The following is a 24,866-nucleotide window of genomic DNA, read 5'->3' on the forward strand; positions in this document are numbered from 1 at the left end:
TACAATTCCCACTTGGTAATGAGGCTGTGTAAAGAAGAGCAGAAATCACAGACTGGGTAGGGTTGGAAGGAACCACAGTGGGGCATCTGGTCCAACCTCCCTGCTTAGCAGGGTCATCCAGGAGCACATTGCATAGGATTGTGTCCAGATAGTTCTTGAATATGTCCAGTGAGGGAGACTCCACAGCCCCTCTGGGCAACCAGAGTGCATGGTTCTAGTGCATGGTTCCTTGCACAAAAGAGTTCTTCCTCATATTGAGGTGGAACCTCCTGTGCAACTCTTTCTGCCCGTTGCCTCTTGTCCTATTGCCCAGCATCACTGAACAGAGCCTGGCTTCATCCTTTTTGCACCCTCCCTTCAAATACTTACAGACATTGATGAGATCCACTCTCAGTCACCTCTTCTCGAGTCTGCAGGCCCAGCTTCCTCAGCCTTTCCTTGTAAGAGAGATGCTTCTGTCAAGTAGTCATTTTTGTAACCTTCACTGGATCTGCTTCAGGACTTCCATGTCTCACTTGTATTGAGAAGCCCAGAACTGGACACAGAACTCCAAGTGTGGCCTCACCAGGGCTGAGGAGAGGGGCAGGATCACCTCCTCCTCCTTGCTGGCAATGCTCTTCCTGGGCATTCCTGGGCTCTGGAAAAATAAAGAGCGAGCTTAGGAAGCTACAGGAGCACGTATGCTCATGTTCTGGGAGCACATGGCTGCTGGTACTGAGTGTGGGCTGGTGCATCAAGTTACCAGTTTAACCTAAAAATGCAGATTAAATATAAGAAGACATGTAGCTCAAACAGACACTCAAATTAATGGAAGATTACATTTAAAATGACTTACCGTTGGGAAATTAAGTAATCAGGAGTGTGAATGCATTTGTATTGTGAGAGTCACAGGCCTTGATCTGATTCCTGCAGACATATCCATTGGCATGTATGCTATGAAAACTATTACTTGATCACATATAATGGTTTTCCAAAGGGTGCCTACACTGGTTATTTAATGGCATGGACAGAGACTGCTGGATGAGACAGATGATCAATAATTACTTTTAACCATTTTTTCTTAAGAAATGAGTATTTTGGTTTTTTTCTGCTGGCCAGTCCTCTCTTTAATGACTTTAAATCTATTGGACCATCTAATCTAAATTTGATGTGGGGAAGGGGGAAATAGTGTATGTCCTCTGAATCTTGCTAGCTTGGCTCATCCAGCATATGAGGCATCAGAGAATCACTCTCTCAAAATGAAGCAGGCTCACTTAATACTGCATTTCACTGTCTATTTGTCACTCTTGCTGCTCCTCATATGCAGTCCCAGCAGCAGGTATGCACCAGATAAGGAATTTTCACAGTACCATGAATTTTCTTTTGGCAACTGCAGGTCTTATCAACCAAGTACCTTGCAAATACAAAGTAAGCTTTACAATGATAAAGGGAAAGATAAGTGTTATTATCTATATGCTATGGAAAAGGATCTAAATATACAGTGCCACCAATTTTGTGTGCTTCTATAGTCATTTGTGTAAAATGGGACACAGCTAGATTTTTGTGATGTTCCAAGCACTGAACATTCTCAGAGAGAGCTGAAAAAAGTCAGAACCACTGACAGGGCCATCCATCCCGTGACCTTGGGGAGGCAAATCTGTCAATTCTGATCTCCTGCACTGTTGTGTCGTATGTATTCTCTGCTAGAACATGTACGGTTTTGTGTGACTTGTCCTTTTAAACTTATTTGTCTCTAGATAATACAGTGCACTCAGGTGAGGCTGGAAACTGAAGGAATTGGGACTAAATTACTGCTTTTTCAACACGGAGTATAAATTGTGGAAAGGTGAGAATCTTGGCATTGAGAGTGTGAGGAATATCTTACTCCATGTAATAACAAGCATGGGAAGCAGTTTGTCCACTTCCAGTATCTGACAGTCTCTTGCTTTCTCTTTAATCCACCTTTCTCTAGTTCACATTTCTGAAGCCCTGCAAGCTCTTCACTCTTCAAGATCCATCTCACAATGCCAAGGCTGGCTGATGGAGTAAAGCAAAACTTTTTCCTTTAGCAGCTATATTTCTCTTACTGTGTTCTTTTTTTTCCCCTTTTCCCCATGGGAAAGAATCTATGTGATGAATATTTTTCAGACATCTCTTATGGCTGTGTCTAAGGGAGAAAGGAAGAAGGAATAAAACAGACAAAATATGAAAACTTTTGCAAAGACAAAACCAAGAGGGTACTTATTACACTAAAAATGTTACACTAAAAAGGATGAACAGAAGGATAACTCTGGAACAACTTGCTGGTATGGCTGTCTCCTTGATGTTGGATGTTACTAATTTATGGAAGTTTTTATGGGATCAGAATACAAAATATTTCTCATATTTTGTCTATTTCTATTAAATTGTCAGGTCAAAATTGTCAGGGTTTATAATGTAATTTCTAAATGGTTTAATTTCATTATATGTACCATAGTGTCATCTATAAAAACTACTGAAATATATAAAACACATAAAATCTTTGTCTGAATAGGCAGTTGAAAGCTGCATTTTAAAGCTTATCTATCCTGTTTCCTTATCAGAAGGAAAGCTTCTAATTTATTGTTCTTTTCATTACTTACATAGCATTCTGTCACATATTGACTCAAATCAGCAAATTCTTATACAATGTAACTCTGCATAAAGTGGGAGAAAAGGAGAGAGAAGACTGCAAAGGTTTTGTCAATATGTGATGAAACCAAAAGTCTTCTCATAAAGCTGATATTAAACTATTTTGGGTTTTAGATGTACATAATATTATGCAGTCAAAATGAAGGTGCCTTTTCCCATATTGCACTGTTATTGACATAAATAAAATTTATGTGCAATATTTTATTTAATTTCATAAAACTAATCCAACAGCAAAACTGCATAATTTTGTATGGCAACATAACTTTGTATTCATGGCTGATTTTTTCCCCTTTACACAGAAAAATAATGTGGGTTGATGCAGTGTCCTAACACAATAGGGGCTAATGAATAGAGCTTGCTGTGCTCAAGAGACTGCAGTTCAATTACTAGTGGTGCCAATCAAGTCAGAAATATTAACCATGGTAACAGCAGTTTTGAGTTACATGGAATGAGGCCGTGGCTTCTTGGGGAAGATCGCCTCTTGGGAGGGATGGGAATATTCACAGTAAGAACTGCAGAAGGTCAGAGACTGCTTCTTTATGGCAAAGGAGAGCAAGACAGCTCATGCCACAGGAAGGTTTCTGCTGTTTTGTACCTTTTAATTGCAAGTGCATCTGAGAGTTCATAACACGTAAGTGTGACTAACTATGTGATCCATGCATAACCTATAGAATTGGACTTCCTATGTATAAGTGTACAGCAATTAGTTAATCATGTGAAAGATAAATTATAAATCAGATTAGGTCCTAAGTAGGAGTAAAATGTTGCTGAAGTCAGTGTGACTAGGCTGAATTACACCAATCAATTCTGTAGCCTTTTATGAGGATTTATTTAATATAGTGCATTTGTTCTGCTGGCTGGTGATCAGAGTGAGGATCCCTTGATGTGATACAATGGCAGTGTTATGTATTAGTAGCATGAACAGGAAGCAGCTGGCATCCTGTTCAGAAAACAATCTCAGTTTTTATTGCAGAGAAGAATATTGGAAAACAGTGTGTGTGTGATAGGCCTAATCCTTAAAAATGTGCGAGTTTGGATACTGTCCCTTTTAATTAACTAGTCACTTCTGGACTAAATCTAGATTTGTTTCTTGTCACAGAAAGATCTTCTGCTGTTTGTCCTTTGGAATATAGAGAAAACCAGCTAGAGCCCCAAAATGGCTTTTTTTGCACCTGCCTTCTGCCTCTCTGTCTCTTCCAGCTGGTGAGTGTGCTCAGTTGTGGAGTGTTTTTCCCCTTCTCTTATTCATGAAGACATGGCATGTATCTTTGGTCAGCATCACTGAAACATTTTCTATTCTTTATCTTGGATGCCATTAAAAACCAGCTGTTAAGGAAGGTTACTGTGTTGTTGGAACTTAGTCTTTGTTAACTGAAACTTCTGGAAAAATTTAGGATGGTTTTCTTAAGTGTTGAAGAGTAATAGCAGCCTATAAATGAATTTGAATCTGACTGCAAAGTGGTGAAAATAGTGAGTATTTGATACCTTTTCTGAAGATTTTGGAACATGCAGAAACTATCATGACGTCTCTGTAGGGTAAACAGGTGTTGTATGTGGACAGGACAGTGGGATTATAGAGGTTTCTCTTGAGTAGTTCAGGCATCTCAAATGAAGCCATCCTAGTTCAGTTTCACCATTATAGGCCATTCTTTTAGTCAAACACGACAGTCTGGAGGGTTGTTTCACCACAACCATCTTAAAACATATCTCAGATTAAGAGGAAGAAATGTCTCCAGAAATGGAGCTTAGGGGCAATTTGTCAATGCATGTTTGGGCTCTAAAGCCAGCTGACATGAAGTGGCTTGATGAATGTGTCTGACAACGTAGGAAAACTGGCAGCAAAAGAAGTGAGGGCAGGCAAGGCTTTGTAGTAACTGAGTCTGTGTTTGGCTAACAGGAGGTTGAATTTTAATTCCACTTTTAACCTACTGTCTATTTGACCTGAGATAGGGTCATTTTCCATTATTATCTCCTTTTTACCCCTCTTCTTCCTCCATGCTTAGTCTGTTTTAAGTATTGATCATTTATTTATTCAGTGTGGGAGACATTCCTTCTTTTTTCCTAGTGAAGACTGAATCCTGGTGTCTTACTCATAGTAAAAAATGTGAGACATCTGGTTGGGATGTCCTGGCAAAAATGCTCTTAAGTCATTACTGTTTCAATTGCATTAATGACTTTATCAGTGGAAGAGGAAGAGAAGCCACTTTCATGTTTCTTAGAGCAATGCCCTGACCACTGAGCTAAACTGTGATTTACTTGCTGGATTGATAAATAACCAATTAATGTGAGACATCACCAGAAACAGATTAGGAGGAGGTTAGTGTTTAGATCGACTGGCAATCTCTTGTTAAGGCATTTGCTTGAAAGAATGAAAGATTTTAACATAATATTCAGGTTGTGTTATGACTGGTTCAGAACAGTGCCTGAGGCTAAGGTAGTCTACAGGCTCAGTAGCCATCAGGCTACTGGGCTATTTTCTAGTCAACTCAAGGAATATCAAAATAACAGTAGAGTGTCTGAATAGTCTAAATGCCCAGTTCAATGTCTTTGGAAATTCTCTGGAGAAAAGTGATTTGGGTTAAAATTGTGTTTAGTGAAGGACAGAATGGAACCAGTCCCATGAGTGAGCAGAGCCCTAATAACTGGAATAGAGTAAGTAACCAGAGTGATAGTTAACAACATTATCAGCATCTAGCTCTCAAACCCTAATTGTACTTGTTCAGTGTAAATCCAGAAATAATTTCAGGATTCCTGAAATTATACTTCTTGGCAAATGCTGTATATAATTTCACCTAATCTTGATTTGTCATATAATCATCCCACAGCACTTATCGAGTTCCTCATAATGGCTGCTTTAGTAGGCAATATGTGAAAATACAGGAAACAAAAATTTAGAAACTATGTACCCTAAATTGCATCCTTGGCTCTATTTGTTTCTGTGGAACACTCTGCATTATCTAAGATCTTCATTCCTTTAATTTCTATTTTACTTCTTCTCTAATGAATCTTTATCAGATAATCCCAGCCATTTTGGCAGTATTCTCCACAGTAAAAGTTGTTAATTAGCAAATTAAAAGGCACCATCTCAATTTTAAATTTTTTTTCTGCAAAAAATTACAGTTAAAATAACCGGTTTTTTGGAACCCTTCCCCCTCCTCTGAGTCCAACTGTAGGAAAGGAAATCTGTTTAGTCCTTACTCTTATACTTTCTTGATTCACCTGTAATCAGGTGGTTGCTCTTGGGAATTTAGGGAAAAAACAGTTCAGCATGGCAGATGAAAGTTACAAACGAAGTTTTATGCAATGTTTTAGGATGAATGAGACTCCACTTTTAGTGTCCCTCACTATTGCCTCTCCTCAGCTCCTGTCTGCCATATGAAGAAAAGTGCTAGCAAAGTATTTGTGCTAGAATATGGATTTAATAACAGGGTAACTGTTATTTCTGACCTTATAGAGAAAGTTAGTTGAATGATATTCAGGCCAGATCTACAATCAACTTTTTTATTAACAATATTGCACTCTTAATACTCCCTCAATATTGCAGGGAAGGAAATATCTCCATAACAAGCAAAAAAATCTCAACAGGCCAACCAAACAAAAACTGAGGGCCTTGAGTCTATTAAATCTCATAAATTGTTTAACGTATATTTTATTTTTTCTTATTTAGAAAAAGTTAGGACAATAGTTTCTCTTCAGAAAATGTTTGCTATCAAATAATATGAACTAGTCAGTTATTTCCTTGCTGAAAACACAATTCATGATGTGCAATATGATCTTGATGGTCCTTTCAAATGATTTCAGGTTACAAGATATCAATAGTGCACTTCCTTGTAAAAGATACTTTAGCTTCAATATGAGGTTTATCACTGCCTTGTGTCTGAGTAGTCACTGGCAATAGTCAGGCCAGAATGACAGCAATGCTGTGCTTGGTTGAAATACACATGATGTTCCCATGTATGGAGCAAAGTTATTCTTTTAACAGGTGAAAGTGAATTCTGTGGTACAAACAAAAGAACCCCAAGAGCTTCACAGAGGTGATACACCATAAGCTAAGAGGCTGGTGAGCCTGGCCCTCAGATGGCATAAAAATGAAAGAATTACTGTCTCAAATCAGCATAAGGAGCTGAAGTGAGGCAGAGGCAGATTAGAAGAATGTGGAAATGGGAATTGCCTTACTGCTGTGACAGTAATTTACCTGCACTGCAGCAATCTTATGAAAATAGGATGTCAGCAGCCCATGTGATTGAAGATGCATGTCTCTACAAGGGCAAAGCACAATGTCTGCTTGAGGCAGGAGTGGGAGAAACTATGAGCTGCCTATGTCTTACCACATGAATTTCAGCTGAAAGGCTTTCTGCTCCAGAAGAAGCTCCTTGTTTTAGAAGACTTCTTATTTTCTTGTGTCTCTAGCTGAGTGGCTGTGGAGGTGACATAGACTTTATGTCCAGCCTGGTGCAGAGAAACTGGGAAACAGAGAGTTGACACTGTAGCCCAGAGGAGGAAAACTCTATAGCGGACAAGGAACAGCCAATGCATATCATCAACCTGAAGGAGATAGCAAATGATTCCATTACCAAGGTAATCATATACATTAACACAAGTTTCAACACCATAGTCTTTCCTATTTAATAGCTAAGAATGGAATGGAAGATAATTATCTGATTCACTTCAGGGCAGTGAATTAGATTATGGAGAGTAAGCTCAGAGCAAAGAGTTAGTGCAATCAGACATCCGTGTGCATGAAAATTTTTCTGAAACAGAATGTAACCTTGTTAGCAAAGAGAAGATTCCTTGGTGCTATTATCCTGCTGAACATGAAGAGTTATCCAGGATGTTATTTTGTTATGTTCTTGTCTAGTTGTTGATCTTTCCAAAGAGACAGAGCCACAATCTAGGCCTTGAACAACTCAAGAAGTGTGGTTTGAAGAATTGTGGAGGTGCATAAATACGTTGTAATAAACTGATGTAAATGGCAAGGGAATGATTCCATTTTTAGAAAAGAAATGTGACTGCCATTATTATTGTTTGTTTAAGAGTCCTGCAGTTTCTTCACAATTTGTACAGATGTGTTCAATTTCAGCCATTTGCCCTGTCAGTTTTTCTGATACATGGTACATCATTTTCTTTAAGATGCCTAAGTGGTGATGATTAGTGGTGTGTGATGAATGAACAAGGAAACTTTACTTTAAAAGGAAGAATTTTCTATGTGTTCTGTATGTGAAAGTAAAATGTAGGCTCTTCATTGTAAATTATATGTTGCTGTAGCTCCTGCTTCATGTTATGTTGAAACACCACAGCCCAAACAACATTGAACATGTGCAATGGCTGTAAGATGTTAAAGTAGAAGCAGAGAGCCATATATCAGAGTGTCAACATCCTTAACATCCAGTCACTTAATCCCTAGCAGCCTCTGGTACAAGTTGGATTACCCTGGAAGTACGTGTGCAGGCTCTCACTTTAAGCAGGGTGTCCATGTAAGTATGAGCTTTCTGATGTAAAAACAGAAAGCAAACTGTATTTTAAAAGCATTAGCACTGACGTTGGAATGCTTTGGCTCATTTGGTTTACTGAGTTTAAAATTATGGCTGTTGAAATGTTTGACGTCTCTTAGTGACTCTGCAAAGGAAGAGTAAAGCACGATGTGCTCTTATTTTCATGTCTTCCATGGTGCAAGGACCTGGATGAAGAGCAGCTGAGCTACCTGCTGAGGCTGGAATATCAGGTTAGAGGGACTTTGAAATTAACTTCTCAGCCAATTCAACAGAGCTGATCTAGGAATGCAATGGCTGCTAGATGCACGTGCTTAGCAATGCCTCATTTCCATTCTGAAAGGTCTGAGAACAACTATAGCTTGTAGGTGACTTTAGTGGTGATGCAGCTGTAGGTAAACACTGAAATCTTTCTATATTATGTCTCTGGAAAAGCAAGAGTGACCTGTACTATGGATAAATGAAGAGAGAAGACGGACTTTGACAGGCTATATCCACTAATGGAAGGTGGATAAATTCCATCAAAAATTCTGAAGATCCATACTGGACTCCTATCCCTTTCCTTGGTTTGCTTTGCCTTTGATTTCCTTTCTATTCAGAAATGAAGCAATATAACAGAGGATGGAATCACCAGATCTACTGGAGTAACAAAATCAGAGCAAAAGACCTACCTCTATGTACAGTGCTGGACTATAGTCTTTTCAATGAAACAAGGCCGGCCCAAAATTTGAGAGGAGGTGACAAGAGGTAAAGCTCCATCTCTTGCCTTTACCAAGATGTTGAAATAAATATAGAAGCATTCCAGGACATATAAACATCCAGCTTGTTTCTTCCCTAAGCACAGAAAAACGTAACACTGATAAAATTAGTGAAAAATGAAGCAATATGACCTACTATAACCCACACGGCTACTTTCTCTGACATAGATGCTTCCAGGATGCAGATGATGAAGAAAAAAGGTTGCCAGTTCTGCACACAATAGATCAGTAGATTTGTATTCACCACTGACTCATGGTCAGTCAATGGAGTCATGGGAGATGATCTGCAAATGAAATCTGGAAATATATTGAGAATTTTTCTATTACCTTCAAGTAGATTACAAGAATGCAGGGTAATTTTGATTAATTTGAAGGACAGCAATGATGCCCTGGCCCTAAATGTTTGGGAACCATCTGCTGAAAGGCAGTTTGTCCCAAAGAAATGCTGCTGACTGCATCTAGGAAATGACTGAGATAGTGAGTTTGTATTTGTGAGGGTTAAAAATTTCATGAATGACCAAGAAAGTGAAAGAAGGGAGGATTCTGTATCAGAATTTCTGTCTGTGGGAGTAAAGAGAATTAGAAATATGGTCAGTGAGGGTAAAATTCACTGTTTGAGGGACTGGATACTACTAATAGTACTGTGTCATTTTGGAAAAAATTATGTCAGTTTCGGAATCCAGACAATTAGTCAGCTTTTCTGGCATTGTGATATTGTTTCAGTCACATTACTTTTTGGGAAGGAGCTAGATTTATGGCGTCAGCATCCATTTTCTTGGACAACTAGAAGAATACTCATATGTCACTTCATTTTCTCCTTTTCTTTCTCTGAAATGTCAACATGTCCCTAGATGAAGTGCTTTAGAGGGAGGCCACTGTGAGGCTGCACTGTGATAGTAGACACATATGTGGAGTTAGAACCACAGAACACCCATAATTGCAGCTACTTGGGCTTCTCTTTTGAGAACTAATCTGCCTGGAAAGAAGAGATCTGCCTGGAAAGAAGAGATAACTCTGGAACATGCCCTTAGCATTCTTGTTCTCTTTTTAAAAAAGAAGATAGAAATAGTGTTGGTGAACAGCTCCTCCAACAACATTATTAATATGTTTGGTTTTTTTTGTTCTTACCATGAAGAAAGGGATTGTGTGCACCTCTCTTTCAGCCTTTTTTAAAAAGGCTACTTAAAACTACTACTTTTAAAACTACTAGCTTTTCTAGTAGTAAGAAAAAAATACATCCATCACTTGTGATAAGCCAAATTTAGGTTTAATATGAGTTCCTCCTTGCAATTAGAGACAATATAAAGGTATGTAGAACCATAAAACTGCCATGCACAACATTGTAGTCTGGCTTCATGAAAATCATGTTTTTCTTGCTAAACACTGAGTTATATTGACAGTGGAGCTGATATGCCTTGCAATCAGGCATTATTTGATCAGGCAGTTCTTGTTGTACTGTACATAGATACAGAGTTTCTTTAAATACAATAAATAAAAGTAAAATCTTACACAAGGCAGCACAGCTTAGTAATTGCTGTTTTGGAGCTCACGTCGCTGCAGTTATTTAGCTCAGCATTTCATCTCCAGCTGCAGCACAATTTTTGCCAAATATAGATAAATGAAGTTAAAGTTATTGGCAACGACTAGTTCTGTATCCCTGTTTCGAGTTCATAGATTTCATAGGAGAGGCCTTCCTTTATTTTTGTAGCTAGCAATTGTTTTGAACTCTGAACTTCTTCACGTTCCAGCACAACACAGTGTTTTCAGTTCTACTTTATCAGGCAGATACTGGTAAACAGAGAGAATGAGCGGGTTCCCTGTTTGAGAAATATACCACATGAAATATGAGGGAGGAACAAACTCAGAAACTGAACCTCACTCAGCATATTTTAGGAGTTTAATATAATCTTGATGTTGAATTTCCAGTCAGGGCCTTTCAGTGTGGGATGTCTAACTGGGCAATGAGCAAATGTCATTACTCTGTTGTATGAGGTGACCTGGTAGTATGATCTGCTGCAGACTCTCACTGCAAAGTCACTACAAACTACATAAAGATGACTTTCTAGTTTCTTTAGACCTTCTGTAGAGTAAAATTTCTTTCATTTGAATTTAATAAATGAGACAATACAAATAAATGATAGAGACATAATATTGAACTTATTCTAAATCACTATAGCACAAACTATTAAACAAACTCAAGACTTTCAAATTTAGGCATATACTTCTGTTTCTTTCAATTTATTCAATTATATTTTCTTCTTGCTGTTGTGAAAACATATTGCCACTTTTACAGCTGTCTAGTGTTTATCTGTAAACAAATAATGGGGGTCAGAAATTGCTGGTGTTTCCCTCTGACCCACCTGGCTCTTTTCCTTTCCTTTTGATCTGTGATCCCTTCTGTTAAAAGGGAAATGAAATGTCCTACTAATCAGAAAGCAAACTCGTGCAGCTTTTACTTTGAATGGATATGCACGACAAAACACATCTCAAACACTGCTGTGAAATAGCACTTCCTTCTTTATATCCAAACACTGCCCTGGAGTTTCTTTCCACAGAGTTTCTATACTAAAAGCACATGCAATTCTTTTGTCATAAGCTACTTTAGTCATGATAAATTCACTTGGGACCATAGATTCAGAAGTAGCAAACTCTAAATTTACATTGGGAAGATGCCTGAATTTTTCCAGTGAGATTTCAAAGGAAAAACATATTTTTCAAAATTAGGAGAACAAGCAATTAATTTTTTTGTCAGTGAAATTTGCCTGATTCTTTCAGAGTGACTGGTTCCAGTTAAAGAGTACAGTTCTCCTTTTTGTGATTTCTCACCAGCTTTACTTTTTCTTGTGAGTTTCACTTCACAGATCCTATGTTACCCCATTTTCCAAATGAAGTTATAGGCTTTACAAAAAAATAAAATACCCCAACTACAAAAATCTCTAACACAGCAGCAAATGAAAATCAGATATTTGTATTTTCTTCCGTAAAATGGAAGAGAGCAAATGTTTCATTAGCTAACACAGAAAGATTTTGAATAGATGTTATGGAATGATCCACTTTTCAGATTGTACTGATTGAGATATTCCTTTAGACAAGTTCAGTTAAAAACATCTCCTATCTCTTTTGAAATTCATGGGGTCTCACAATGTAAAACTTCTTATCATGCTATTAATATATTATTTTATATACTGCTTTTTTAACTAAAAAAGTCTGAAGCATATTACAATTAGAAATGATGGGGGATTTTGCATAAGAAATGTTGATGAAAACAATATTTTTCACTTTAAAAATATGCTATAAAAAAATAAAGCTTATTTTAAAGACAACATATTTTTCCTTGACCGCTATTTTATGGGAAAAGGGTACTGTTTCTCATGGATGAAAAGAAAAAATATTTATCCTTCAGTAGATGCTTATAACACAGCAGAAAAGTTCCAACACAAAATTCAGGATTATTTTTATTAGAAGCACTGTTTAAGCCTCATGTTCTCCCTGTAAAGTGTGAATAATATGTATTTTACAAAGGAGTAGATAGAGATATTACTGGTACTCCAGGCTTATAGGGTGAATTGTGCAGTCAAAACAGAACAGCATGTTTTACATCTCTATCTCCTGTTCACAGTACTAAAACAGCTGAAAATTGGAATTTTTCAATATGGGGAGAAACTGGAGATTTTCCCAGTATGATTCTCCCTTCTAATGAGAGCAACAAGTAACAGCAAATAACAGTTTTGATGTTCCAGCCAATATCTCAAGGATTGTTATTTCTGTTACTACTATTGGTGAAACTTCTCACCTTTGGACAAAAAAAGCTTTTATTTTCTGAACATTTTACATGGAGTATACCTCAACTAATGCAGCTGTCTCTAATTTATACCAATAGATGAGGTATACAGGGATCAGGCTCTGTACTAAAGAGGAGATATTTCTTAGGGCTGGATGTGTATCTCTGGTTCCTACTGTCTCTCATACGCTGAACTTGACTGCTTCAGATAACTGTACTTTCTCATGGCTGCTCATACAGATCACTACCCATGTGATCAAGAATATATTTTGTAATATTTGAGTATTTCTGGTTCTACTGAGGAGGGCATCAATCCATGTTTGTGCCTCTGCCAAAACCCATGTATGGCCAGGCCTAGCTTGGTCAGAAGGCAAACATTCACAGTCAAATGTAACCATTTCTCATCCTGGTTATTTCCCTCACAATTAATCAACCTGACTAGAAGGCTGATCTGGTCTCATCTGCTACGTAGCTGGGAAGCAGAGAGCAAAACCAGAGCCTTTTTGATATGGAGGCTGCATTCCTTCAGCATGTCCCTCCTGAAGCGTAGTTTACCACAGGGGCTCTTGTTTGAACGTACAGGGCTCACCTTCCCCTTTGAGTGACATAACAGCAGCATGATGTGAAAATAAAGTGAAAAACTCTAAGGAACGTTTCTCTTCAAAGCACACATGCTCATACAAATGTACACAAATGAGCTCGTTTGCACACTGAGGCAAATGCAGGCATCTGCACACGCACAGACTCACACCCTGTCACATTTGGCTCAATAGCCAGCGTGGTTAAATAATGTCAATAGCAGAAAGTCTTACAGTGCTGACACTTCCTCTGGCTGTAAAATATTTACTGTTCCTTTAAAACTGTGAATAAAAAAAGGTCAGTCTGTATACTGAACAAGGAGTGAAAAAAAGAAAAAAATTTCCTTTTTTTTTTATTAGAAAACACTTGAAACTTATCATGTGCAGCAGATGGGAGTAGAAAATGCAGCTTGAAGACAGTTATATAAATATATCCTTGATGTCTGTTTTGCTTTTCAATTTGCAGTGAAAAGTACAAAGGTAGAGTAGAGCGCCAGTCAGGGCTGCACTGTGTCTCTTGATATCCATTCCAGATGTTGGCTAGACTTTGTGGAGCCAGGCTTATGGCACTGAGGCTGGAGCTAGTTGTCTTTTCCTCCAGGTGTGATGCTTCATGCTGATCCCCCCACATGCTAGCCTGTCTTATCCAAACAGTCTAAGCTCTGTGACAGGCATCTACCACCTTTTTGACCAAAATTCACCTCCCCCCTGCCCCCACCTCAACACTGTCCACCCACCCCAACTTCTTTCAGCTCGATGGGCTCTGCAGACAAGCCCACTTGTCCCTGCCTATCATTCTGTCACTTCAAAAGCAAGCCCCCCTAAAAAAAATGAGCTCTGACGTGGTTCTCAAATAATGCTAGTCAGTTAGTAGCTGTTTTGAATATTCCTCTTTGTGTTTTGAGAGTGTCTGGAGGTACTATTTGACACCGAGTATGTCTGCCAAGCCTCTAATGGTAGTTCTCTGTTTGTGCATGCTTGTAAAGGATTTTACACTGTAATATTTTAACTCCCTGATTAAACATTGCTAAGCACAGAAGTATATCATAAATCTCACAGGCGCCAACTCCATTTATCTGAATGTTAGTTACTGTCTACGGTGGGTAAACAAATTACAGCAGAGTTTATTACAATATATGGGGCCATGATGTAGCTCTATTAATATCTTGTACCCCCTGGAAATATATCGTTGGCTCACAGTCTGAATTTTTTCTATTGAACAATTAAAAACAAATTCTGAATGGAGGGTGGGAGGGTGTGTGAGAGGGAGGGGGGAGCATCAGGCACTTCCAAGGGGAAACTTGCTGGGAGTAACAATAAAGAGCTGCAATATCAAATTACTACTATCCTGGGTTTGAGGTCAATACATATTGAGTTAGTTGTAAGATATTGAAGTAGAAACTTTTCTAGTTTGGAATGCATTAATGCTGCTAAAGCTGCCAGAAAAATATCTAGAAAACATTTGAGTTGGAGAGGGCAGAAACAAAGAAGAATGTTAACAAGCAAAAGCACTGGAGTCTTTTCCTTTCTTAGCTACATGCAGCACATTTGCAGAGATCATTCTCATTAATGCTAGAATGTTTGAGGTGCGTGGAACCTTCACGTGTAGAGAAGGAGGTCAGCACTGGAGAGGTTGTAATATTTCCACGTCCATTTGCAAAAATAGTCACTTCTAATTTTTTATCAATTTTCTCACCCCACAAAAATAATCCCAGTGTAGCAATCAATGGAAGCTCTGTTTTCTCAAAGTGCAGAATAAATGACTGAAAAAAGTAAGAATTCTATTGGGAGGCTTTTGGAGGGACAAGTTTAATGCCATTTAAAATGGTTTGTGATATGTTTCAGTATGGAAGTAAGAATAAAGAAAGAAGTGCTATAAGTTTTAAGAAAATTCATAACGACTACTAAAAGTCATTTCATCACTAAAAGAAACATAATCAAGATAAAAATAGTATCTGTAAATCCATGTTTACTTTTGATATTATAAAAGCATCACTGCTACTTGTCCTGAAGCATGAAGTTGTGAAGTTGAGGCTGACTATTAGTGGAGCTATCAGGTTGTAGATTACTTGCAGTAGTGTAATCATGATGGTAAAATAAAATAAAGTGATGCTCCTCCCCTAATTCTGCACTGATGCCTGCAGGGGACTGCAATCTTTGATACAAGCTGACAACCCTGACACCATGTTCAGTGGGAGCAGGAACAGCTAGCTGCTATCTCCCTTTCAGGAAACCACAAACAACATATTCTACAAACTGGAAATGAGTTCATTACTTGCAGGGGCAGGGCAGGATAATGTTCTGATGTTCTTAGCTGGGCTCCAGTGGACAATAACACAAACACTATCCTTCATAAAAGCAACTGAAACTTGGTAAAAATAGAAATCCAAACATTTTAAAAGTTTTTGCATATTGCCAGTACTGTAAATCATCATCTAACATTGTATAGCAACAGATGAAAATATGTCTGCAACTAATAAAATTAACACCACAGGCTTTCACTTAAGGAATTTGTCTTCACATCAAAAAAGAAGTAACACTAAATTAATTGCTAGCCGTTTCCTACTAAAACCAGTGCATTTAGGCCAGGGCTGAACTCAATTATGAGATTCTTAAAGAAATCCAAGTACCACATTTGTGTCAGTTTGTAAAGATCTTGTTTATATACATACTCATAGCTTGATTCAACAATGTGTTTGGTGCTCTGGCCTGATCCACCAAAGCATTTAATCACATGTGCAGGCATGTAGGCGATTTCTTTCACATCAGTTAAAATATTTACGTGCTTAACCTTAAGCACATTGAAGGGCCAAGCCTGCAATGAAATTACTTTTTTTAAAAGAAAGCCATGCAATGAAAGCAATGCAGTTTGCTAAGGTACTGTCAGGACATGTACCATCTCACCACAGCAAAGGGAGCACGAAGGTGCTGGGCTCCACTTGCCCATGCTCTGGCTCCATGCAAGTAAGGAGCTCCAAGGATTATCTCACAAAGTGTGTAGGACACAACTCTTGATCACTGAGGTGGAAGGTTCAAGTGAAGTGTGTCCTGACTTTTAAAACATTAGGAACATTTTAAGAATAAAATTTGATTCTGCACCCTGAAATATTTTGGGTAATCAAACCAAGACTTTGGAAAGTGTTCTGATCCTGGAAGGACTCACCCTTTACAATCCTATGAAATAGAGGAGTGTTTGTCAGAGGGATGCCAAATAAACCAAAATGTAATTTCCTGTAGTTGAACATTTGCACCTCAACTGGAACTGATTAAGAATGTTGAATCTAATAACTGGAAAAAGAGGGGCAGGATGGTCACAGGCTAGAGAAATTTTTTGGAAAAGTTTCTGGTGATGGGACTCTCTGGGGATATGAGAAGATATTTTGGCAAAATATGAGAGGTGGGAGAGTAGGATAGGGAAGATAGAAAAAGGAATGAACCCTTTGAAGCTGACAAGGGAGAACAACAGAACAGGACAGTTAAGTGATGGAAAAGGCTTGAAGCAGGAGAGTAAGAGGATGGTGGTTATACAGGCTTCTCCCTGGAAGAGTAATTGGATAAACCAGAGGGTGAGTTAGCTGCCATGCTGGCATCCTCAAGAAACTTCCCATTGCAAGCTACAAAGAGTCACTGAAGGGCTTACATCTTCTGGGTCCTGGAGAGAGGAAGGAAAATGTGATGGTGAATACTGAGGTGAGCAAGGAAAGATAATCAAAATCTTCAGACTGTCTTAAAATAAGAGCTTAAAAGAAACTAAAAAGAGCTTCAGAAACCAAGCAGAAAGAGCTGACACTGTGTTGATGTACATTCTGGGGTATATAAGGGCAGATCAAGAAAATGGCTTTGTTCTGAGACTGCAACATCTGTCAGGCAAAGGAAATGAAATGCTCCCAGTAAGGATGGCTTCATCCTATGCTATCTGATCAAGAAATTTTGGAGGAAATAAAGAAAGGGAATGACAAATGGCAATCCTGTTGGACAGATCAGTTGTGACATAGATAATTTTGACCCTATTTTCAAAGATGTGAAAGAGTCTTTTAAGACTCTGATCCATCTTGTGAACTTAAAGTTTGGGTGTCATTTATGGTATAGAAAGCTGATCTCTTGATTTCATATTTACAGACTCAATGGCAAGAGAAAAATCTATAAAACACCCAAAGATGTTTGAATGACTTTGTGAACAATCAATGTTTCTGCTATTCTTTCCACAGTATTGAACGGCATAATCATGGACTGGTGAGATTGATGAAGCTATCAAAAGGGACTGTAATGTTTATTGGTACTATAATATTAAGCTATGTTCTGGCTATATACTGGATTTTTTTGAACATTCACCAGTCATGTTAACTGGCAAAAATATTTTGATGCACATTATAAAAATATAATTCCAAATGTCATTGTCAAATTAACAACTGTTTGCATGCAATGAAAACACTATTGCTTTAATTAAATCAGGGAACAAACACTGGTAATAGAGGATCTCAGGTTCAAATCCAATTTATATCGCTTCTGAGTTTTCAAGTGCCATGAAATTTTTCTGGCATTTCTCTCAATAAAATCACATTGAGTCAAATCATGTGAGTAGAGTATATCTAACTCAAATCTATATTGGTTTTTGCTTACTCAGCAATGGGATTTTGTATCAACTTTTGACCATATGCACAATTTGAAAGTTACATTCTTTAATCTTTTTATTGCTACTTGCTTAGAGGTTTTCTGGAGCAATACTGAGTTTCAAGATGGGGAGAATCAAATGAAGTAATAGGCAAAAGTTACTTCAAGTGTAATGGCCTGCATGATAGAAAGCATGGAAATGCTCATGAGAGAAGGAAATGAAATGAGCCCATGGTCTGAACCACAGATGTAGTGACCAGTTAAAATCCTGAGCAGAAAATCAGTCAAGCAGTGTTAACCACAAAGTTAGAACATCTGGCATATGAAGTCACTTATCTACATGGCACTAGAAGCTGGAATGATGTAATAGACAAAATATCATATTGTTTTCCTAGCACTTGTGCTTTCTTCAGCCATTTACTTTTCACTGCTCTTTAAAGAAACTCCTAGATGGACCTTGGGTTTGATTTCTGTGCTATTGTTGAGGTGTGTCCTGGGAAGTCCCTGTCACAAAAATCTCTTCACAATATTTGGTGACAAACATATTTGTGGGCAATTGCCCACAGTTCCTGGAACTCAGCAACAGCTTAAAAAAAAGTTAAATAACAATTTACATAGATTAATTAATTACTAATTTATTAATTAAATAATTAATTAAAGGAAATGTTTCTTTTATTTGAGAATTCATTCAGTATCATTGTGATGAATTTTCTACAGATTAATTTCTTTTATGACTTTTGTTGGTGAAGAAGTTCCACCTGCATTTTCTAGGGGTTGTGATCCTAAATGTTTTTAGTCTTAAATCAACATCCTTTTATTATCACTTTTTTTTTTTTTTTACTTCAGGATTTTAAATTCTATGCCACCTAAATTCTGCTCGTGCTGAACGCTAAAAGATGACATGTTGACTGCCTGATACGTCTTCCATAGCTTCAGTAAGTTTTCAGAGGAGAACTGTGTCTTTCTCTGAAGATACAGAGCACTCCAGGCACGTTAAGAAAAACATACCTCACCCAGCACTGGTGGAGAAAGGCTTAAAATGCCGTTCCACTGGTGCCAGAGCGACAGGTGTCCCCAGTGCCTGCAGCCACACCAAGGGAGGGAAGCTGCCTGCACCTGTGATCCATCTGGTCATGTTTTCACACGGACATGAAATGCAAAATGTTGCACTAGGTGGTTTTCCTGCTGCACTCAGGAGGTCCATGGACTGCTTGGGTTTCTGATGGATGCTTTAGAGAAGGTCAAAAAGGCCCCTCTCTCCATCTATGGCACCTTGGCATGATTCACAAGAGCAGTCAAAATTCAGGCCTGTGTGAAGACTGGCTGTTTAGAAAGGGAGAGCCTGTGACAGAAATACTTTTGTGACTTATAACAAGGGGAGCCAGTGTGCTAAGAAAGGAACACATAGCTGCAGGCTAGATGAATTAATTTTACTAGGACTGTGTGTGTCACAGCCTTGATAAAGCTCAGTTCTCTTTGTACATTCCAAGCTGCTGTGTTTGGGTAATATTACAAGATATCTAAATGTTTTAAGCTTTCTTATGATTTAGTTTCAGTATGATTTAGCCACTTTCTGGCAGACTTCTTTGATTTGTTCTTTATCTACTATTGTTTCAGAAAAGGAAGGCTCCTAGAGCCCATTGCCATCTCCCCTACTTCTCAAAGCCTATCTTTTCCCAGAACTCCACATTATGGTGACACAAACCCACAGTTTATTTTCTCAAAGATGAAATAGCTGAAGTGAACAAACGTGTGATAAAGATTATGCCATTTTCTGTCAGCTAGCATTAGAAGCACACATCCATGGATAAAATATTTCCACATTCAGCCTTCTGCTTAAGTTAGTTTACTTTTCACCTTGGATGGTTCTGTCCTTTGGTCAGAAATTTCTGGGTTATTTATGACATTTCTCCAGTTTCAGGTCTGAACCACTGATCTTCTCTCTGTCCTGTCTGCTTCCTCTTTCTTTCTTCTGAAGTAATCTCAGAGGAAACGACTTTAGGTCCCTTGCTGTACCTCAGGTATCTTTAGATAAGGTGTACCAGATGATCTGCTTCTTGGTAACTAATCTGTAGTTCAATTACTATCTTTCCTAGGAATCAGACTTGAAATAACCATTTGCTCTGGATAGCTGACATCTTTTATCCAAGTGTGCTTCATTTAAATGGAGGATCATCAAAGTTTAATGGCTCAGTATTTTTAGCCATGAACCAGGTGCAAGCAACTTTTCTGTCACCTACTGTGGGTTTTATGTCAATATGGAAGAAAAGGATCAGAAGGAGCGGAGTGTGCCACATTCCTGCTGGAACTTACATCCTGACAGATGTCCATAAGATTCCAGTGTCAAGAAGAAATCATAGTAGAGAAATTCCCCAAACTGTCTCAATCTAAAATGCTGTTTCACCATATGTCTGGTTATAATTAGCGCTAGTAGGATGCATGTATTCCAGGTCTGAGTTGATAAAATATATTCATTTTGATAGGATGATTTTATAGAAATCTAAAATATTTTCTGCCTGAATGTGGAGTGCAATGAGTGTGGAATGCAACTGTCCTTGCCAGCGATCTGCAGTCAGTCTCTTTGAGATGCAAGCACAGCCACAGGAAATGGTGCCCAACTTCACGAAAGATTATGATGTCCTGTGTCTCCACTGTATTCCCATCCTTTCCAGCAATCTACAGGTCTCTGTCTAGGTCCATGAGCCAGGAACTGGTCTGGGTCCCTTCTACTGTCAGAATGAGAGAGCCTGTCTGCTGCAGAACCGATTATCGCTTGCTTCACAGGAACATGCCTGTTCTTTATTTATCAGTGATATGAACCCTACATATCAAACTGTAATTATTTTTGGGTGAGATAGGAACAGTTTCCAAATTAAATGATGAATTATCTAATCATCATATATGCCTTGCACTTGAATGTGTGCAAAACATAGATGCAAGCTGGACAGACAATCTGTGGACTCTGTAGGATTGGAATTCACATATTTTCACATACAAGGTTTGAAAGAAATGAACTTCAGAAATTCTAGTTCAGCAGGTCCAAATTCTGAAAAATATTTAATCTAGGATTGTAGTGGAAACATATTGACTGAGGAGACCAGCTAATTGTTATCACTGTCATTCTTATGTAAGAAGTGCCTTCGGCTGCTATGTGAAAGGAATTAGAACATAAATTCTTGACAACTTTAACACATGCTACCTGAATACCCATCTGCTTAGCTTAAGAACTAAAAAGGGGTTCATTAATGTAGTATTGAATAAATTAAACGTGCTGCTATATGTGTTGAAATGTGTTACAATATTTAGCACTGCTTCCTTTTTTTCCCTTTTTAAAAACTGTATCTTAAAAAGCCGGCTGTATTTTTCATATGAAAACCAAACAGCAAATTGGATCTGCATCTAACAAAAGAAATTCATGTTTTGAAGTTTCCAAGTGGTGGCTGACCACTCATACATACGGACTGACTAGAAATGTTGCTTAGAAACACCACGTTATCAAAGAGAACCCAACATCAGGTTGGAGTGCTTCCCAGACAGCCGGTTCGTGGCGATAATTTGCAATGGAAAATTCTAATATCTGTTCCAACAATTCTTTATTTTCTAGATCTTCTTACTTTTCCCTCTTGAGATTATTTGTCATTAGACTTTACAATTTTCTTCCAAACTCTGATTTGGAAGATAGCATAGAGGTATGTGAACTACATTTATGGATTGGTAAGACCTTCAGCAAGTGTTAAGAAAATGTTGTTCAGCTGAGTAAAATATATGGAAAATCCATCCTGAAGGAGCTGCAGTGTAAATTAATATTTCTGGCATGAGAACTGACTTAGCTAGATTTAAATATATTATTTCTCCAGTATATACTAATAACAACTGCTCATTGTGGACTTTTGTTTCTAAACATAATAAAATAATTAAAAAATGCTGTACAACTACAGAAATTACCAATCTAAACCTTGCAATAATCTCCTGTGTGGAACAAGAGGGTGAATTTATATTTTCAAACAGAAGTTATCCAAATAGGGCAACTAAAGATCTGCATTCGTCATGTCCTATGTAAGCAGGAGGATTTAACAGATTCCCCTCATATTCAAAAACAATTTTGTTTTGCAATAGCCTGTGGTCTGCTCCTCTGGTCCATTCCAGGCCCCACAGCATCTGTTACTCCAACCACCACAGCTGGAGTTAGAAGGAAATGGGTCACACTGAGACATATGGAGAAAGGTATCTGCAGGCAAGTTGGTCCTAAACTGTTTAAGTTTTATTCATATTTACAGCTTGAATATAAATGTCTTTGTGTATATGTGTATATTATAATCCCAGATCTTACAGAAGACAATTTGACCCCTTCCCCTTAGAAGAACAGCATCTAATCCATATCTGAGCCCCTGTGTTGACTCAGGGGGAGGAGTGCCATCTACTGAGTCTCCCTTGTGAGTTCACACTTCATCTGCCAGGGCTCCTGTCAAGATCCTCAGGGCAAGTGCCCAAACAGAGTACAGCAACTCCTCCTTTCCTTAAGAAGAAACATTTTTATTAAGCATACACTGTAAACCTTTGGATTTCCCCAGAAGCCCTTCTTACTGCCAAACCCAAAGTTTTGTGTTTACCTATTTGCACTATTTATTTATCTATTTATTTTTATTTAAAGGGAAACATGCGAAGTAGTGCCACATTAGTATTAAAGCTGGTTCCCTGATCAAATCAGGTGGTGAGTCTCAGTGACACTTTTTTTTAATCTTAAAATAAGACAGTTCTCTTCCTTGAAGTCACCATTGAATCATGTCTGCTCTCTTCTAGGCCTTCATTTGCATTTCAGGTTTGTTCTGTAGAGCAAAATAAAAGTTTGAGTTTTATAGCCAAACATGAAAATAGAGAATGGTAGAACTGTGTGCTTGGGGGGTTTAACAGAATGTAAGTCCCATGTACATTACATTGTGTTTTCAAGGCCATAGAGGGCCATACATTTCCCCATTGCTATAAGACTTCTGACAGTTTTAGTGCAATAAGTGCAAACTCAAACTTTCAGGTTACTTACAATATAAATGTCCCTTGCCAGAGATATCCTGCATGTGGGAAGGTGAAAATGAGTTGTGAAAACAGAGCACAGAAAACATAGATGACAACAGAATGTGAGTGAGAGAGGTGACACAAAAAAATATTAGAAAAATGTAAATCCACATTTAAGATTTCTGTATACTCTAGACTACTAAAATGAAGTTGGCACAGTGTATATCCTAGATTAAGGTATTTTAATGTTTCCAAATGTAGCAGGGGGAGATGGGTTACCTGAAGGAGAACAATCAAAAAGCTATATATCCACACAGGGCAGGAGACCCCACATTTTCCATCCAGCTCACATTTTGTCTCCAGTGTCTAAGTGCTGAGTCCCATGGCAACAGAGGAAAATTAAGTCTTTTAGATTTTTTATTTTCCTATTGCCACATAGGTCTTGTAGCCCACTGTGGGTACCACAGCATAAGCAGTCACTGCCCAGGGACCATCTCCTGTCCTTGTGGCTCAGCTGTATGGTGAAGAGCAACACTGGTATCATACAGGAGCCTCTATCTGGCAACCAGGTTGATTCTGCTCCTGTAAATGTCACAGGAAGAGCTGGAAATTGCAGTAGAGTTGGGGATACTTCTTTTCTCAAAGAAAATAAAGCAACTGGCATATATATGAGTGGAGATGATTTTGTGATATAGTACTGTAAGCTTGCACTCCCAACCATGGTGCAGGTCAGGTTGAAGCTGCAGGATTCAGGATAGCTTCACAATCTCATGTATTGCAGCAGTCAGTGTGGTGTGGGTCTGGGATTAACAAGTGTGCCAAGTAGTGTGGTGCTGATTCTGCTTTGCTTCTCCCAGATGAAGCATGGATCCCTTCGTAGTGCTGTGCTGCACTGAAGCAATTTTCATCTTAGAGCAATTTTAGTTCAGGTCACTTTGTCCTGGCTGGATGTCATTATGTAACCATGTCTTAGGTCTCATTGAAGAGGGGTTATCCACTCAGGAAAGAAAAGCCATTACACATGCTTTAGAGCACCATTTATCCTGCTCAGGTTCTAGTTCTTACCTCTTACCTCAAGGAATTTCCAGTGAATCTTCGGAATCAAAAATTTCAAAATAAACCCCAGACATTTAAAATAATGCAGAAATGCAGAGGGGATAATTGTGATCTATGTAAATGAAGATCCTAAACAAAGATAAAGAGACAAAAAGTCAAACTGATGATAGCCTTGCTCACAAGAAGTATTGTGTGTGGCTCAGTCCTGAGCACAGGAATGCAGCAGCTGTGGATGTGAGAGCTACAGCCCTGCACTTGCCATGGCTCTGGCCCCATCCGCTGGCATTGAATAGCTGCCTGCTGCTGCTGCAGATTGATCTGTCTCTGATGAGGGTTAGCACTGCTGTCAAGAAGTAAGGCTTAGACATTTCCATTTTTAAAAAGGTTAATCTTAATTATTTTTATGCTTATTAGCACATTGTGGCATGCACAAATTTTGGAGAAGCACAGGATTCCATTGTATGACCATCATCCATCATCATCTTATTTTTAGAAATTCTGATTTCTTCTAAGGTCACTCTGCACTTTCATACACATACCCATGGAAAGCAGTGTACATATGCATATGTAGGGATAGGTAGGCACGCACAGACATGTTTACATGTGTGCAATTTTTTGGCCTTAGTTTGGTTAATGGGGGTTTTCCATTGTCATCAGCAAGGGAGGTCAAGGACTTAGAACCTATCAAATCTTTATGTTCATTGATGTTAACCTTCCTTTTAAAAGTGAAATCCTGTGTGTTCCATATATGCCCAAGTTTTGGCACATCTGAAGTATTTATATCCCTAAGGCCACATTCAAATTGAGACATGTATTGTGTAAAATATCCTTGTACAGACAAAAAAATATATATATATAAAAAAAGAGTGCTTAAGGAATAACTAAGATATTTCACAATAGCTAAGATATTGAGGTGTGACATATTAAAAAAATA

The 24,866-nt window shown here is 38.3% G+C and overlaps 1 long non-coding RNA gene across 2 annotated transcripts in view; it reads left to right on the forward strand.

The window, feature by feature from the left end:
* The first annotated feature begins 3,186 nt into the window (after nucleotides 1-3,186).
* LOC111925931 (uncharacterized) overlaps nucleotides 3,187-24,866 on the forward strand; it is an 88,850-nt gene continuing 67,170 nt past the window's right edge. For both annotated transcript variants that reach the window (XR_015282780.1, XR_002862580.2), the window contains exons 1-2: nucleotides 3,187-3,280; nucleotides 3,749-3,852. This is a non-coding gene — a long non-coding RNA (uncharacterized LOC111925931). The remainder of the gene's footprint in view (nucleotides 3,281-3,748; nucleotides 3,853-24,866) is intronic.

This window comes from Cyanistes caeruleus, chromosome 2 (genome assembly GCF_971803275.1).
Source record: "Cyanistes caeruleus chromosome 2, bCyaCae1.hap1.1, whole genome shotgun sequence".
Classification (NCBI taxonomy): Eukaryota; Metazoa; Chordata; class Aves; order Passeriformes; family Paridae; genus Cyanistes; species Cyanistes caeruleus.